Source organism: Mycteria americana, chromosome 9, assembly GCF_035582795.1.
Source record: "Mycteria americana isolate JAX WOST 10 ecotype Jacksonville Zoo and Gardens chromosome 9, USCA_MyAme_1.0, whole genome shotgun sequence".
In the NCBI taxonomy this organism is placed as follows: domain Eukaryota; kingdom Metazoa; phylum Chordata; class Aves; order Ciconiiformes; family Ciconiidae; genus Mycteria; species Mycteria americana.
This window is the reverse complement of record NC_134373.1, coordinates 15,477,172-15,493,956: the sequence shown is the minus strand read 5'-3', so window position 1 is coordinate 15,493,956 and position 16,785 is coordinate 15,477,172.

Here is a 16,785-nt window from a genome sequence, read left to right as displayed (position 1 = left end):
TAACTAGAATTCAAATTCTGCAGTGAATTGCTCAAAATACAGACATGCCTATGCAATGCTGACTTCATCAGTATTCTGCATTTTCATTGGTAAGCCCAGTGCAGCCTGTCCACGAGTTTAGTATGGCTGTTACAGAGGAAGAGGAGAGGAAATGCCAGCCAGTCCAAACACAGAATATTGAAAAGGTTAACATAGTAGAGCATGCTGCTATGATTCATAGAGACTTTAAGAGTCTAATATTTCATCCCATGACAAAGATTGTAATGAGAACTGAAAATGGCACAACATTAATTCATCTTTGTGACAAACACCATAATGAGAGTGGAAGTGTACAAGCTTCAAATATTCATGTTACTGATCTGTGGGCCTTGTTCTGCAACAGGACACAAACCCCAACTGCTCACTTAGAAACAGAAATCTAAAACCAACAACTTCTACAGCTACTCTGAACAGCCTATTATATGTTCTGATGCTAATGCAAGCAGAGAGTGGTGCAAGCAGAGAGTGGCACAAGCCTGCCAAAGGCAACCAAATCTGCTGTGTGCTGCCCAAGCATACGTGGCACACTGGCACACAGTCTGGCTGCCATGGTATGACCATGCTGAACTACATATGTGCATGTGTGTTTGTACAGTTGTATAACAAACATGCTGCTTGCATAGGCTTATGTCCACAATGGTAGAAACTCCCTGTAGATACTGGGAGTTGGCTGGGGGCAAAGATGATTGGCTGGATAGTAGCAATAAGTCCCTTATTTTCTGCCTCTGACTACTCCTTATATAAATGGAGGGGGAGAACGTATGTGTGTGTAGAAAGTGCTTTCACTTTCACTGTGCTTTCACTACATTTTTAGTCAGCATTTTTCATGTTATCCTTAGGGTCACGGCAACCTAAGCAGAGCATGAATTGCAAGTCTAATTTTATTTTCTATTGGTTTGCTTTAAAAAAAGAAAAAAGAGAGAGAGAAAGAAAAAAGAAAAGAAATGGCATACGGACTGTGGCAGCAGTTCTTGGAAATGCTCAGATTCATTAAATAAACAGACATGTATTCTTAAGTATTGTGATACAAGAGGCTACAGTATCATACTTCACTTTCTGGGCACTGGGCACAGCCTCTGGCTTCAGCTCCACGGGCTGCTCTAACATGGTGAGTCTTTTGTCCTTCATAGAATCATAGAATGATGGAATGCTTTGGATTGGAAGGGACCTTTACAGGTCATCTAGTCCAATCCCCCTGCAAGAGCAGGGACATCTGTAACTAGATCAGGTTGCTCAGAGCCCCGTCCAACCTGCCCTTGAATGTTTCCAGGGATGGGGCCTCCACTACCTCTCTGGACAACCTGTTCCAGTGCCTCACCACCCTCATTGTGAAAAATTTCTTTCTTAAATCCAGTCTAAATCTGCCCTCTCTTAGTTTAAAACCATTGCTCCTTGTCCTGTCACAACAGGCCTTGCTAAAAAGTCTGTCCCCATCTTTCCTATAGGCCCCCTTTAAGTACTGGAAGGCTGCTATAAGGTCTCCCCACAGCCTTCTCTTCTCCAGGCTGAACAACCCCAGCTCTCTCAGCCTGTCCTCATAGGAGAGGTGCTCCAGCCCTCAGATCATTTTCGTGGCCCTCCTCTGGACCTGCTCCAACAGCTCCATGTCCTTCTTGTGCTGAGGGCTCCAGAGCTGGATGCAGTACTCCAGGCAAGGTCTCACCACAGCAGAGTAGAGGGGCAGAATCACCTCCCTCGACCTGCTGGCCACACTTCTTTTGATGCAGCCCAGGATACGGTTGGCCTTCTGGGCTATGAGTGCACATTGTTTGGCTCATGTCCAGCTTTTCATCCATCAGTACCCCCAAGTCCTTTTCTGCAGGGCTGCTCTCAATCACATCATCCCCAGCCTGTATTGGAACCGAGGATTGCCCCAACCCAGGTGTAGGACCCTGCACTTGGCCTTGATGAACCTCATGAGGTTCACACAAGCCCACTTCTCCAGCTTGTCCAGGTCCCTCTGGATGACATCCCGTCCTTCTGGCGTGTCAACTGCACCACTCAGCTTGGTGTCATCTGCAAACTTGCTGAGGGTGCACTCAATCTCACTGTCAATGTCATTGATGAAAATACTGAACAGCACTGGTCCCAGTACGGACCCCTGAGGGACACCACTCGTCACTGATCTCCATCTGGACATTGAGCCATTGACCGCTACCCTCTGGATGCGGCCATCCAACCAATTCCTTATCCACTGAACAGTCCACCCATCAAATCCATATCCCTCCAATTTAGAGAGAAGGATGTTGTGGGGGACCATGTCAAAGGCTTTACAGAAGTCCAGATAGATGACATCCATTGCTTTCCCCTTGTCCAGTGATGTGGTAACTCCATGGTAGAAAGCCACTAGGTTGGTCAGGCAGGACTTGCCCTTGGTAAAGTCATGTTGGCTGTCTCCAATCACCTCCCTGTCCTCCATGTGCCATGTCCTTGTAGAGTGTCACTGTAGATCCCCCTCCACCCTACCCCAAGGTTTCCAGGTGACCCATCACTTTGTGTACCTCAGTCTATGGCTAACCATCTCAATCCCCTCCCCTGAAGATACTTAATTATGATTATGTGCCAAGCATCCTGAAGAGCTTTGGATGTCTGTTAAAAAGCAAAGAAAAGAACTGGCACTTTTCAGAGGTCTGGCCCAAAACACAGCTTTGCTAGTGGGACGTGGCCCTGAACAGCACCTAAAATGTTTCTAGAGCAGGGTAGTTTTTCTGTCTGAGAGCAGGAGCCTGCTATGGTGTGGACCACATTAACCAGAGGGATCACATTAACCAGAGAGATTCTTGTTGATCGTCCTTTCCCTTCCTTTCCCCCCATGCTTGCAATTGCAGAATTTCCTTCAGGCAATGGAAGCAATTTACTTGCTTAAGTAACATTAGGAAAGTATTTAACGTATATTTAACAGTGTCACAGTGCAATTTAGCAGCTGGAAACAAGGAGCAAATGAGCACCATGTGACATACCAGCTCATAATGGGCCATCCACAAGTGCTCCATGGAGCGTAGTTTAAGAATCAGTGTCTTATTCCATGTTTTAAATAAATCCATATTAATAAAATACTCCATCTCTCTCACACACACATATACAGACACACAGAAATGTGTGTTTCACATTGCAAACTATATAGACAGAAGATGTGTTAGCCACTAATGAAATGGAGCTCTGGGAAGGACTGCAGCAGCTGTTTAAAAGCACACAGTCACACTACACAGCATGCTGGAGTGGGAAGTGAAGAGAAATATTGTATCAGGTTGTAACTACAGGAGGAATTTAGATAAGCAGAAGGAATTTAGAAAAGCAGAATGTGATCACCCACACTGAAATTTAATTAGACCTCCAGAGCTTCCACCCGCTTACAAAAGGTGTCATAGGATTGCCAGCAAAGGCGAGCAGTTACTATTCTTGTGCTTAGCAATGTACAAACACGCAAGATGATATAATTTATATCCTGAAGACTTAACAGTTTAAAGCCCCCAATTAGAATGTCAGGAAAGTGGAGTACTGACAAGTGGGGAGAGGTGGCTTGGGAGGAGGGAAGAGCATGTATGGTTAACTGATGGTTTTGGCCTTAGTGAGACTATTTGCAATGCTTAAGGTGCAAATGGGTGTGAATATTTTCAGGGTCAGAGCTTCCTTGAAAACAAGCTTGTAAAAGATGAGTTAAAACAGGGAGGAAAGGGATGGTCAGAGGATGTTGGAGAACAAACATGTATATACGAAGTGTAGGTTTTCTTAATTTTGAGGTTCCAAGTCATCTGAAAAAAGTGTCATGTTAAAGAGGCAACAGTCCCATGATTGCTGAATCCTGTCCAAGGGAAGAGGTAAAAGGGCAGAAGGGTGGAAAGCAGGACTCTGGTGTCTCAGCCAAAATAAGCTGGAGGTGAGTGGAGATCTGCAGTCACGTATTCACTTATTCATAGTTTCCATTAAATGTTCCACTGTAGAGATGGGTTATACACTTTAACACCATGCTGAAGCATCAGTACCTGCAGGATTTTGCTTTCCCTGGACATCTGCTGTTCAAGCCAGGGCAAATGTACTATGAAGTCCTGGTTAGCAGGGGAGGTCCCAGACGACTGAAGGCTTGCCAATGTGACACCCATCTACAAGAAGGGCTGGAAGGAGGATCTGGGGAACTACAGGCCTGTCAGCCTGACCTCAGTAACAGGGAAAATTATGGAGCGGTTCATCTTGAGTGTGCTCAACAGGCATGTGCAGGCCAACCAGGGGATCAGGCCCAGCCAGCATGGGTTCATGAAAGGCAGGTCCTGCTTGACCAACCTGATCTCCTTCTGTGACAAGGTGACCCGCCTAATGGATGAGGGAAAGGCTGTGGATGTTATCTACCTGGACTTCAGTAAAGCCTTTGACACTGTCTCCCACAGCATTCTCCTGGAGAAGCTGGCGGCTCATGGCTTGGGCAGGTGTACTCTTCACTGGGTAAAGAACTGGCTGGATGGCCGAGCCCAGAGAGTTGTGGTGAACGGAGTTAAATCCAGTTGGCAGCCGGTCATAAGTGGTGTTCTCCAGGGCTCAGTTTTGGGGCCAGTCTTGTTTAATATCTTTATCAATGATCTGGATGAGGGAATTGAGTGCGCCCTCAGTAAGTTTGCAGATGACACCAGATTGGGCGGGAGTGTTGATCTGCTCGAGGGTAGGAAAGCTCTACATAGGCATCTGGACAGGCTGGATCGATGGGCCAAGGTCAATTATATGAGGTTCAACAAGACCAAGTGCCGGGTCCTGCACTTGGGTCACAACAACCCCATGCAACGCTACAGGCTTGGGAAAGAGTGGCTGGAAAGCTGCCCAGCAGAAAAGGACCTGAGGGTGCTGGTTGACAGCTGGCTGAACATGAACCAGCAGTGTGCCCAGGTGGCCAAGAAAGCCAACAGCATCCTGGCTTGTATCACAAATAGTGTGGCCAGCAGGAGTAGGGAAGTGATCGTGCCCCTGTACTAGGCACTGGTGAGGCCACACCTTGAATACTGTGTTCAGTTTTGGGCCCCTCAGTACAAGAAGGACATTGAGTTGCTGGAGCGTGTCCAGAGAAGGGCAACGAAGCTGGTGAAGGGCCTGGAGAACAAGTCTTATGAGGAGTGGCTGAGGGAGCTGGGGTTGTTTAGCCTGGAGAAAAGGAGGCTGAGGGGAGACCTTATTGCTCTCTACAACTACCTGAAAGGAGGTTGTAGTGAGGTGGGTGTCAGTCTCTTCTTCCAAGTAACTAGCGATAGGACGAGAGGAAATGGCCTCAAGTTGTGTCAGGAGAGGTTTAGAGTGGATATTAGGAAAAATTTCTTTACTGAAAGGGTGGTCAAGCATTGGAAGGGGCTGCCCAGAGAGGTGGTGGAGTCACTATCCTTGGAGGTGTTCAAAAAATGTCTAGACATGGCACTTCGGGACATGGTTTAGTAGGCATGGAGGTGTTGGGTTGACGGTTGGACTAGATGATCTTAGAGGTCTTTTCCAACCTTAATGATTCTATGATTCTAAGTCAAAATATTTGGGGTTGAAAACCTGGCCCTATATGAGCTGATTTTAAAGATCTCTTTGACTTCATTGAAGGCCAAGTTTCACCACTGGTACTTTTATGAGCCATTTTAAACTTCTGTGACATTTTAAACTGATTATTTTGCAATTGGTTTCTGAGCATCTCTTTCATGCTGGAATGTCACATTAATTCATTCTTAATTGATCCATACGCTTCCAATTTTCTAAATCCAAACAAGTCTAAAACTTGAGTAGTCAAGATAGTATCTTGACGTTTATTACCAAAGATATAGTTTCTGTGGTTTAATTCTGTTGCAGAGGTAAGAAGCAGCAGCTTTTTGTTAAAAAAAAAAAAAGTCTTGGAAGAAAGATATGTTCCCTGAATTGTACTATTTTTCCAAAGAAAGTTGTTTTAACTGTGGTTATTTAGACTGCATATGATCTCAGAGGATGTAAAGATGACTAGACACCATGGTTACTTGATTTCTGCAAGCTGTGGTTGCTTGCCAAAATATAGTTGGAAGGACTGCTATTTAGTAAGACTATTGTTAGATTCCGTGGTCTTCTTTTTTCTCTCCTGAACAATGTGAAATATGTCCATACTGATTAAAAATATTCAAGCTCTTACTGCATGGCAGACATAAAAAATTATAATTTATATTCTCATTTGAAATTAAGTTTAGTAGAAAATACCTATCAATCTTACTTATAGAAAAGAAAGATTTTTTTCTACAGCTTTATAACTGTAACAATATGCAGATATGTTTTACTTCTGATTCTAGGGAAATAGGACTTAAAATGTAGAGGGTGTTTTGAATTTACAGAGTCTGAAAGGATAAGCTCATGGCTTATTTTGTGTCAGTAATGAACAGAAAAAATTGCTTCTCATACTTCCATTTGGCACTTATTTTGTATTTTCTGCAATTAAAGTGGGGTTATAGTTAAAGCGACTCTAAAAATGACACATTTATCCTCTCGCAGTGACTCCTGTATCAAATTTCCTCTGATTATAAATCAAGAGATGATTTCACTAGCTGTCAGCACTGCAAATTCATCCTGGGATCTCAAACTGCAAGCTGCATTCTTTATGCTTATTACAACATCATTCGTAACAAAGACCCAGGAATGTGGATGTGATTGACTCTGCAAGACACAAAGTATAATCCAGCTCATTCCCCCATGGCATAGCTGGAGGCACAGCAACACAGGGAAAAGGTCTGACATAGCTGTGAGCCAACATGCCCACCCGTGCTATTCTTTTGTAGGCATGTTGGTGTAACTCCTTCACATGGACTTTCTAGCCCAGAATAAAGTGTCCAGGTTGGACAGCACTAAAGTAAATGAGCATCCCTTCACATGCTGAATAACCTGCAATGACTTGGGTGCAGTCCTCCCCTGCAAAATACAGATCTTCATTGAAACACAGAGATGCCCAGGCTTTAGTTTCAGTTCAGCTCTATTTTGTCTTTAACCACACTGAACAGTTCTCATGTTTCTAAGAATGTGCCCAGCTTTTCATTTTGACTTTTATCAGTTAGACCAATCTCCTGTTGCTCAGCTTTACCCAGTGAAACAAAGCTGCAGTTGTCGGTGCTGGAGGCACAATCATGGTGCAGGCAGTAGCATGGCATGGTGCAGCAGCCCAGAAATGTTCACAAATGCAGAAAATGGTGCCTTCCCTTTGCTAGCAAGGTTTATGCTAGCAGAGGTGTCCCTCTCTTGCTCTTAGTCATCTTCTTCCTTTTTACACCTTCATTTTCCGGTGCCATCAGCACCACAGGGACTCTGGTACATCTGGCTTCCCCTAGTCATCTGTCCCACCCAGAGGTCACTGCCTATGTGGCAGGTTTAGCAGTGTGACGTGGTCCCCAGGCTGCCACTGCTCCCTGCAGCCTCTTACCTTGAATCATCAGCAAAAGGAGATTTGTTCTCAGTTGCCAAACTGTAAGCTGGAATTGCTGAAGACCTGGTGTCTCTCCACTCTCCTGAATCTGCTACAGGGAAAGGGAGCACCTTGTATCAAAGATTTGGGGTCACTGACATCCTTCCAGGCTCCTACCATTGCTTAGGGAACTTTGCCCACAGGCACATGAGCTGGAGCCCAGGAATGCAGGATGTAGGGCACCTACACAGCTTCTCCAAACATCCAGCCCATAGCACAGTGAACTCAGACTGGCATGTTAAGAGGCCAGCAACTGTATTGTGTCAAGCTTATTTATCACCAGCTCCAGGTGTGGGAGTCATTTAGCTTTACGTTTTATGTAGCAATTTAATGTGCTGCCACCGCACCAGCCTGCTGAAACATCTTCTAGCTAATTATGCTCATTCATTAAGCACGTACTGCCGTGAACGTCTCCTTCGTGCTAGAGCAAGGGTACTGCAAACTTAGTTGGCAAGTGAAATACAAAAATGGTTATTGTTGCAGTAGTGCTGGCACAGGAGAGAGATGTTAATGTGCATACAGACTCAATAATAAATGAAACGTTTGACAGAGAAAAATGAATTGGCGACATTCTTCCATCTTTCTAAGAAACTGACAGTGTATCCTACAGCCATGGGGTCCACATGCTGACAGTTACTAAGAGGTTTTGTGAACAAACTAATATAGACTGTGTCAGCCTGCCATTAATTCTGGAGTTCCTTTTCTGGGCAGTTTGTAAAATCTAATCAATGGGGCATTTTTCAAAAATCTATGAAAATTGTGAGCCTGTAATTGTGCCTTCCTAAAATAATAACAGGGAATCAGGCAAGGGAAGGTGAAAGCTACACAACGTGCCTTTCTTCCTGGCTGCTGCTGGAATGTGTCTTGCAAGCACAAGCTTTTCCCATTATGCAATAGTCTCATGCAAAATCTTCAGTGATATGCTACTTGGAGAAATTGGAAACTTCAGATCCACTTTCCCTTGTCTATTCCCGCAATATATATGGTGTTAATAAAAAGTTAATATCATGGCTTTCCCCTTGCTTTTTCCCCACATAGTTTAACTGTTTATTTACATATTTTCCTTTTATCTCAAATTGTATGGCAGGCTCTACACATCTGAAGATGGGCTGGTTCCAGCCTCCCCATGCTTGAACTGCCTCTTGAACTTTCTCTGATTACACCATTATACATAATGATACATTATTAGTGCCATCAAGGCATGCAGAGTTGGTCACAGTGCTTACACTCTAAATCTGACAGAAGCAAAAAAAGAGGGCAATAGTTTAAATAAAGGGGGAAGTGGAGATGACATTGAGGAGGAAATTGATTGCAGAAAGCTTTATGAAATGAGCACTTAGATGAAAGAGGGCTCTGAAGGAGAGAAAAGAGCCTGTTGGACTAGAAGTTGGGGCTGTTCCAAAATGAGGCCCCCACTCAAGAAAGCATTTCTGTTCAGGGTAGTGTTTAAGCATGAAGTCAGACATTTGTTGGACTGGGGCACATAGACCTTAAGAAGACATGTATATAAAGATATGATGAGAATGAAGAATCAATAGCAATGTAAGTACAGGAGGCAAGGAGGCCTCATAGCTTGTGTTCAACAGGGTCAAAGTCAGCAAAGTCATGAAATGCATGAGGGAGAGATCAGGGTCGGTCATACCAGAGGTTCAGGAGAAACTGGCTATTTGAGTGAGAAGACTTGCAGGGAGAAGTGCTGTTTTCTACTAAATAAACCAATATGCTGATGGGGAGGGGGCAGATGAACTTTTGAGTGCACAAACTTTTCTCTGAGGCTTTAGTAGCACTGTTTGGAGACCTGGCCAAAAAGAAAGACAAATAAACCTTTTCCACTCTCACAGGTTTTGAACTCTTCACTTCCTTAAATAAATGGTTTATTGCTTGCACCAAAGTTGTAGAGCATGGACTTGAACATGAGGCTTTTGCACTCCAGAGGAATGTTGAAGCTCTGTTTAGAAAGAGGAGAGTGATAGCAGCAGACATGTCTTCATCCATAGGTTGTGTTGTTGCGTTGCAAGAGATCTTGCAAACCCAAGTCTCTCATTTGATTTTGCTTTTTTCTGCTTAACTGAATTGGAGCTTTCCAGCTAGCCTTATTGTGTTGTTCGGCTGCACAAACAGGAGGAACAAAACTGGGAGAAAAACACGAGGCTGACTATTAGGAGGAAGAGAGCAGTGTAGGTAGGAATAAAGGAGCAGAGAACAGAGATCACCTGATGGGCATACAGCTAATTCAAGGTAAAGGAGACAATCTGCTCTTGATTCCTTTACCAAACGCTTATAGTTTGATGGTGGGGTTTGAATACACAGTATCTGATGTACAAGCATTAACTTTTATATTTTTATCTGTCTTCAGACTGCTGTATAATATGAGGATTATTTGATTTTTAAAAAGATAGATGGTATAGAAGTAGAGTGTAGGCCATGGACTAGACACAGGACTCTGTTGGTGGTAAAGGCCTCAATATGTAACAGTGCCTGACATGTAACAGATAGTGCCTGCTTCAAGGGGCTTGTAGAATAAATATGTAGGAAAAATACCTCTGAGTACAACCTTTCCTCCCCAGAAAAAACCAGCCTTTAGAACTTCTGACAACCTTTCATTTAACTCAGAGCATAGTCAGAGAAAATATCTCCTTTTGTCCCAGTCTGGCCCAATCAGAGCATATTGCACACATATGTGTGCGTGGTTCCTATGGTGTATCTCTTCTTCACTTGCTCAAGATGCAGCTACATGATTGAGCACCCTTATATTCAATATGACAAATTACTTTGTCTGAATATTCCACTGAATAAATGCAAATAAGGGATAGTCTCATCACATAAAAATCAGCAACTCTTGTAAAGTTGGTTTTGACACACGGCCAACTTTAAAAAATGGCATCTTCACCTGTTGTTGCTAAACTGCAGGCATGGTTGGGTGTGCACGTGTAGCCCTGCCCATGCTGAAGGATCGTAAGTTAGCCTGAGCTGTGCAAAGCAATGCAACTTAGTGGACTCGTTTCAGTTCAAATTACCATCATGCACACCGACGGCTGGTAGGCGGTAACCTGTAACACCACAGTTTAACCTCTTTGTCCTTTCTACTTAAAAGCAACCTTGTAATAAAGTTTTACTGAAAAATAGAAGTTGCCTCAGTAACAGTGGGAGGTAGAACAGAGTTTAACAAAAGAAAGAGTAGGTTAGTGAATAAACTGTTAGTGGAGGTGTGAGTTGCTGTGTCTTTGCATGCACTATTTGAATCATCCGGCTTTCTTAAAATAAAATGTTTATTTATTTCAAGCTGCATCTTACAGCTACCTTAGCTGTCAGAAGTCATACAGAAAAATATCCTTTCTTCCAGAGAGAGCCATTCATCACTCAACCAGTAAATATTACTCACTCCATTGATTATACTGTGATTATATTTTCTCTTTAAATGGCTGTTAGAATTGGGTATAAAAGACCCATTTGTGTCTACTATAGATAGTCTCTGTCTTTAAATGCTTCATTGTTTTGAATTAGTCATTGCAGTTTGCACAGCTGAAATGCCAAATGTGATGCCTGTCTGGGTGAAGTTTGGGAGCTGTCTCAGCCTTTCTCCTCTTCATTTCTGGGCCTTCCAAGGGAACCTCCAAATCCTATACAATGAGTTCAGAAGTTATTACTGCCATCGCCTTGTACAGAGATACAACTTGACTTTCTGCAGCACCAGAAATTCTGAAATAATTCTCAATAACAAAAAGGTCTCAGCTCAAGCAAAGCGATTTTTATCAGGTAAATAGGGTGTCAGGAGACCTGAGTCCCAGACACAGCTCTTCCCTGTCTTGCTTTCTTCCAGCGTTTCATGTACTGTCAGCTGAGGATAGTGAAGTCCCACATAAAGTGCTTTAAAATTTGCAGGTGGCAGTAAAAACTCCCTCTAATCTAGCCTGTTCCTCCAGGTCTCTGTGCTCTCTCTAGATATAAACTGCCATTGTGCAGCCCGTGAACATTATCAACCCACAGACAACCTGGCATGTGGTTAATTAATTAGCCTGAATCCTAATTAATTAAGGGGCATCCTCAGTGATTCTGTCCAGACCCAGCTCAGATGGAGCCTGGCTCAGCAGCACTTGCGCAGCCTGAGGCCTGAGCTTGCTACCTGCCTTCACACAACACTGTGACAACACGCAAGGGAACCGTCAAAACACCGGGAGCAATCCTGAGTGTGCTATATAGGTTTTTTCCATCACCTGGCTATCCCTACGGAGCAGAGTGCTGGCTGAGTGTAGGTCTGGCAGCCTGGCACAAAGTCTTGTGGACTTCTTTGGACTTTTTTGTTCGTCGGACACCTCTGTTCTCTCCAGACCCCTCTCTCTTCCCCTCCCCTACTTCTCAGACAGTACAAAGCTCTCCCATCAGCCAGCTGAAGTTTTACCAGTTCTTTTGAGGATGCTCTCAATATCCTGCAGACCAGCAGGGGAATTCCTAGCTGCAAGCAGCCTTAGAGACCCTTGCTGTACACCAGCCTTCCCATCACTACACTTATCATCTGCAGCACAGAGGCTTTTGCCAGAACTGGAGCTTGTCTTGCAAGTGGCCAGTCCATGTGGGAAGAGGTTATTCAGGCCACGTAAGGGTAGGAAACCATCCGCACATCTTTCCTTTAGATCCACCTCAAAGACATTTCTTAGGCTCGTTGCTGTGTGAGAAGGCAATCCTAGCAAGTGTGTCTTTGGAAATTCAAGTTTCTTAAGCCTGGAGAGGAGGAGGAAAGGTTTAACACTTTCCAAATGTCCAAGCTCTTATTTGCTGTATGCGTGTGAGTGAACAATAGTCCTGTGGTCACATCAAAAATGCAGCACATTACAGGTTAACTGGTGAGCTCATTTTAAGACATTTTAATGGCTCTGAAAGTGATCTGTGTCACTTTATTAAAAGACAAACATGCACTGTATTCTGTTATAGATATGCTACGTCATGGCTGTAAGAGAGAAACAAAACTGAGCTTAAAATAAAATCTTCAAAGGTACAAGAAAAACATTAAATGAGATAATCTGAGGCTCTGAAGTTATACTGAGATCCACTTATCCATTATCTTCAAATTAGGAAACACCTGTTCTTCATAACCGTCTGTTTGTACGAATGAGGAACTCTAAGTTTAATTAAGTAGCATGTGTGGGTGGAACAGGCTTCCCGACAGCAGTGAGATTATTAATGGACATCTATATTGAAGTTATTCGCATTTTTGAAAGGCTAATTACAATGTAAATTTAGTTTTAAATTATTGCTTTGCTGTGGGATGGGAGTTGTCATTTATTATTAGGGGGTTTTTTTCAGATCCCAGGAAAACATTGGTTTGACTGTATAAGCACTCTGTAGTCTCCTATTTTTCCCTAATTTACACTTTTTGCTCATGGTTCAATGTGCTGTAAAATATGCCCCCATCTCTAGTTTCATTATTTTCGTAGGTTTTTGTTTTGTTTCTGCCCTGCAACATTCTAAGGTTTCGAGGAAATGAAAGCTAAGCTTTTCAAAAACAGGCCTGAAGCTGAAATCTGGAAAAGGTGAACTTGTCTTAAGAAAACAGCCCCCGCTGAATTCCTGGTACTTTAACGTTTTAACTGCTAGTTTATTATATGTAGCTGGTGATGTTTGCAACATAAACTCAAATATGCTGGATGCTAGACCATGTTCTGTTGTAGTGAACCCAGAATAATTCATATATAGTTTGTCAGTGCCCACAAGGAAAAACAAGCTTCAGCTGGTGGACAAGCCTGCAGCATGCCCAGCCCTTCCCATGCCTTGCTGTTCAAACTATGTGAAAGACAGTTTTGGCCCATGCTCTGAGCCAAGGTAGTGCATGATTTACATTCTCCTTATTTCCTCACCTGAGAGGTTTGACATTTGGCCTGGAACAGATTTGAGGTGTGAGCCTGAGAGGTGCAGGCAGTGTAGGTTAGTCAGTGAAGGCTCGAACAGACTGAAGAGGGTCAGAACTAGCACAGCCGGGGAGACAGTACTTGACCTGTTTCTGCAGTAACATGGGAAAGCAGTTGGCTGAACATCAGCAACAGTTTAGTTTGGTATTTTGTGTGGTGGGGGTTATTAGATGAAAGAGTGCTCTCCGGCTGAGCTGCAGCCTGCCTGCCATTGGCCACAGGGTCACTTCGAGGCTAGTAGGAAATAGAAACATCTGATTCCACACAGACAACATTAAAGACCTATCTGCTTTGGCACTGATAGATAACCTAAAGTTTACAGATGGGAACAACAGGAAAAGATACAATATCTGGTCACATCTGAAAGACCTGCAGAGCATGGTAACTCAATTGTACGCAGTAAGCACTTCGCTCGCATCGCCACTGATAGAATTCAATTAAAAGCTATTAGCATAACAAGCCATACAAGGGTTGCCAAAGTGCAAGGAAGCTATAAAGCATCTGCCTGGGACTACGAGGGACTGATTGGACAATTTTGATCCTTCCTGCTCCTTCCTCATTTAATAGTGAACAGTGACAAAGTGCTGATCTGCCCGGTGGCATTTCTTCTTTACCTTTTTCTTAAGTAAGAACTACCTCGTAGAGATTTCTGAGCCCTAACATCCATAATCTGTCTGCCTTAAGGCTCTCTTGAAAGAAAGAAGCACTATATAGCTCTTGTTATGAAAGTTGCACAGTTCATGTATTGCTGGGGGAAGGTACCCACAGCAGGAATTGTTTGATTGTGTGGGAGGTCGGATTAGGTATTTGTTGAAGTCTCCTTGGCCTTATGCTGTGTGACTCTCTACAGTTTCTTTTCAGAGCATTGAAAATAAAACATGGCTGTGAATTAGAGTCAATTCCTACCTTCTCTAGTAGTCCCTGAAGCAAAATTCTCGTGGATATTGAGGAACCCTTCTAAAAGCCCTGACAACACATGAAATACAAGAGCAGTGTGTCTCTAAAGGACTTGCCACTCCCTGTGCGTTGCCCTTATTTTGGCACACTCACCCACCCACTCTCTTGCTCCAAGTGTAGAGGGGTTCCTGCAAAGCTGCATGCCCCAATGCAGAGCTCCTTCCCCCTGGCCATGGGTCCACACATCTGGGGCTGGGACTGGCCTTGAGAGCCAGCAGCTGCCGCAGGCTACAGGGGGAAAAGGGGTCTGTCCTAACCCTGGATCTGCCTATATCTGTTACTGGGACTGGAGTTTTTTAAGAAGTCTGGAAAGAAGTGATCATTAGATATATTTAAATTCTTAGAAAAATAATAAATTACAGTTAAATGGTTAAAAGCTTAAACAAAACTGTTGCAAAAATAACCTAACAATTGAAAAGTATGATTACCTCAGGGTGGCACTATTATTATTATTGTTGTTATTGTTATTATTGTTATTATTATTAGATTTGGGGTTTTTTTGTATGGCTGATCAAGTGTTCTCATTTTGCCATAAATTGAAGAAAAATGGCTAGACATGTGAAAGCACTTTTGTAGCCGAGACTCTGGGCATGGCCGTTTCAATACAGGAGAGATGCTTTGCCCCAGCTTGGTTCCCAAGGTGACCCTCTGCCTCTTGGGGACAGTAATACTTACGAGTGCCACAAAGACATTGTGTCACTGCTGAACTTCTTTATGAGTTCCTGAGATGAAAGCTTGTATAATAATACAAAATAAGATTCATATTTATTTTATTCCATAGTCCAGCTAAGGGCATGTTCTGTGAAATGGCAGAAAATAGTATGAGATTTTCATTTTAACTAGTTTTTCCTTAAAGTATCTTTTGTCTGTTTTTCATATGTGTGATAAGGTTTCCTTCCTTGCTCCGTAGCTGTGTAGTCATTCCTTTTTGTGTTATTAAAACTGAGAAGGAATGCCTCTAGGTGGAAAGAGACTTATTAGTGTGTTAGTCTTGCTCTCAGGAATAGATCCTGATTTATGTGTTACAATTTGGGAATGACATTAACTCAAATTTCCTTCGTAGAATGAGAAGGGGCATGTAAATTACAGAAAAATAACTGTGATTTAACAAATAAAACTATTTTGTTTTATCTACACTCTCTTTGAAGTAGAAATAGCAGTAATATTATTGAATTATCCCAAACCCATAGATTAGTATAAGCTGTTCCCTGACTGCAACATTTTGGAGAGCATTATTAAAGAAGCAGTTGGTGTTATTCTATACTGAGTTCATCTAGCTTCATGCTCATGCGGCTCAATTCAATACAATGCCATAATTTATTTAGGAACAGATTTACAGACTCACTTTGCAGTCTTAAGTTTAAGATCTGCCCACAGATAGATCAAAATGTCCCAGTTATTCTCAGTTTTGCCTGGGTTAAATATTTGAGGGTAGGTCAGGGGTGGATAGCATTATTTCATGCGTGGTACTGCAAGAGGCTGTGCATCATATTTTCTAATGCTTTTGCATTTGAAGTTTTTATTTGATTATCTTGTTGTGGGGTGAAGTCGAATATGTTTTCAGTTTTGCAGTGAATTGTTACAATCTGAAATGGCTTTTATAAGTTTCTTGGCATCGATAAGCGTAAGTGATTGTGGTTTTGAACCCAAGACTCATAAGGACGGCCATAACACAATCATTCCTCCCTCTCCGCACATTCGTCCCCCAGGTTCTGACTGTGGAATATTCTGAGTTAGCCAAAAGATGCGCATGGAAAAATGGCTTTGTTTTGAATAAATGTGCAAAGAGGCACACAAATGCAGTGTTTTTTCCTGTAGGCTAATATTTTCAGGCTTAGTTATATACTTGCATTCACATATTTTAGTCCCTGAATCTAATCCAATTTTCCAAAGAAGTTACAGCATTCTCAGCAACTCTGTAGCCATGACAAAGAATCAGGATGCTGATTTAGACAGTTATATTTGCACCTGTAAATTTATCGGAACACTGTAACTGTAGAAAATGATGAGTTCAAAAAACATCTTCATGACTAGGGCCAAATGAAAAATTGATTTTTTTTTAATTTTGTCATCCATTTTTTTTAATTGGTCTACATCAGACTTATTGTCCTGCTTAACAAAATTACCTCTTTTCCCTTCCCCAAAATTTCATGTAGTTTGATTAAAAAAGAAATCTGTAAAAAGAGGAGACAAAGACTGAGATTCAGAAAACTGAGGATGCAGTGGTGTTGTTATTCTCCTCTTGTTCAGTAGCTCAGCGTCTAAGAACATTTCTCTGAATGTCAAGAGACTAGTTTAAATCCTACTCAGAACTGGTAAACTTTAAGCAGGAACCTCTTCTAGGTGAGTTTTCTAACTACGCTATAAGTACTTGGAACATGAACTCAGTCCCTTCTCATGGGATTGCAGCTGTACTTTGTACCTGGGACTGCTGAAGTATTTCATGTAGGGAATGAT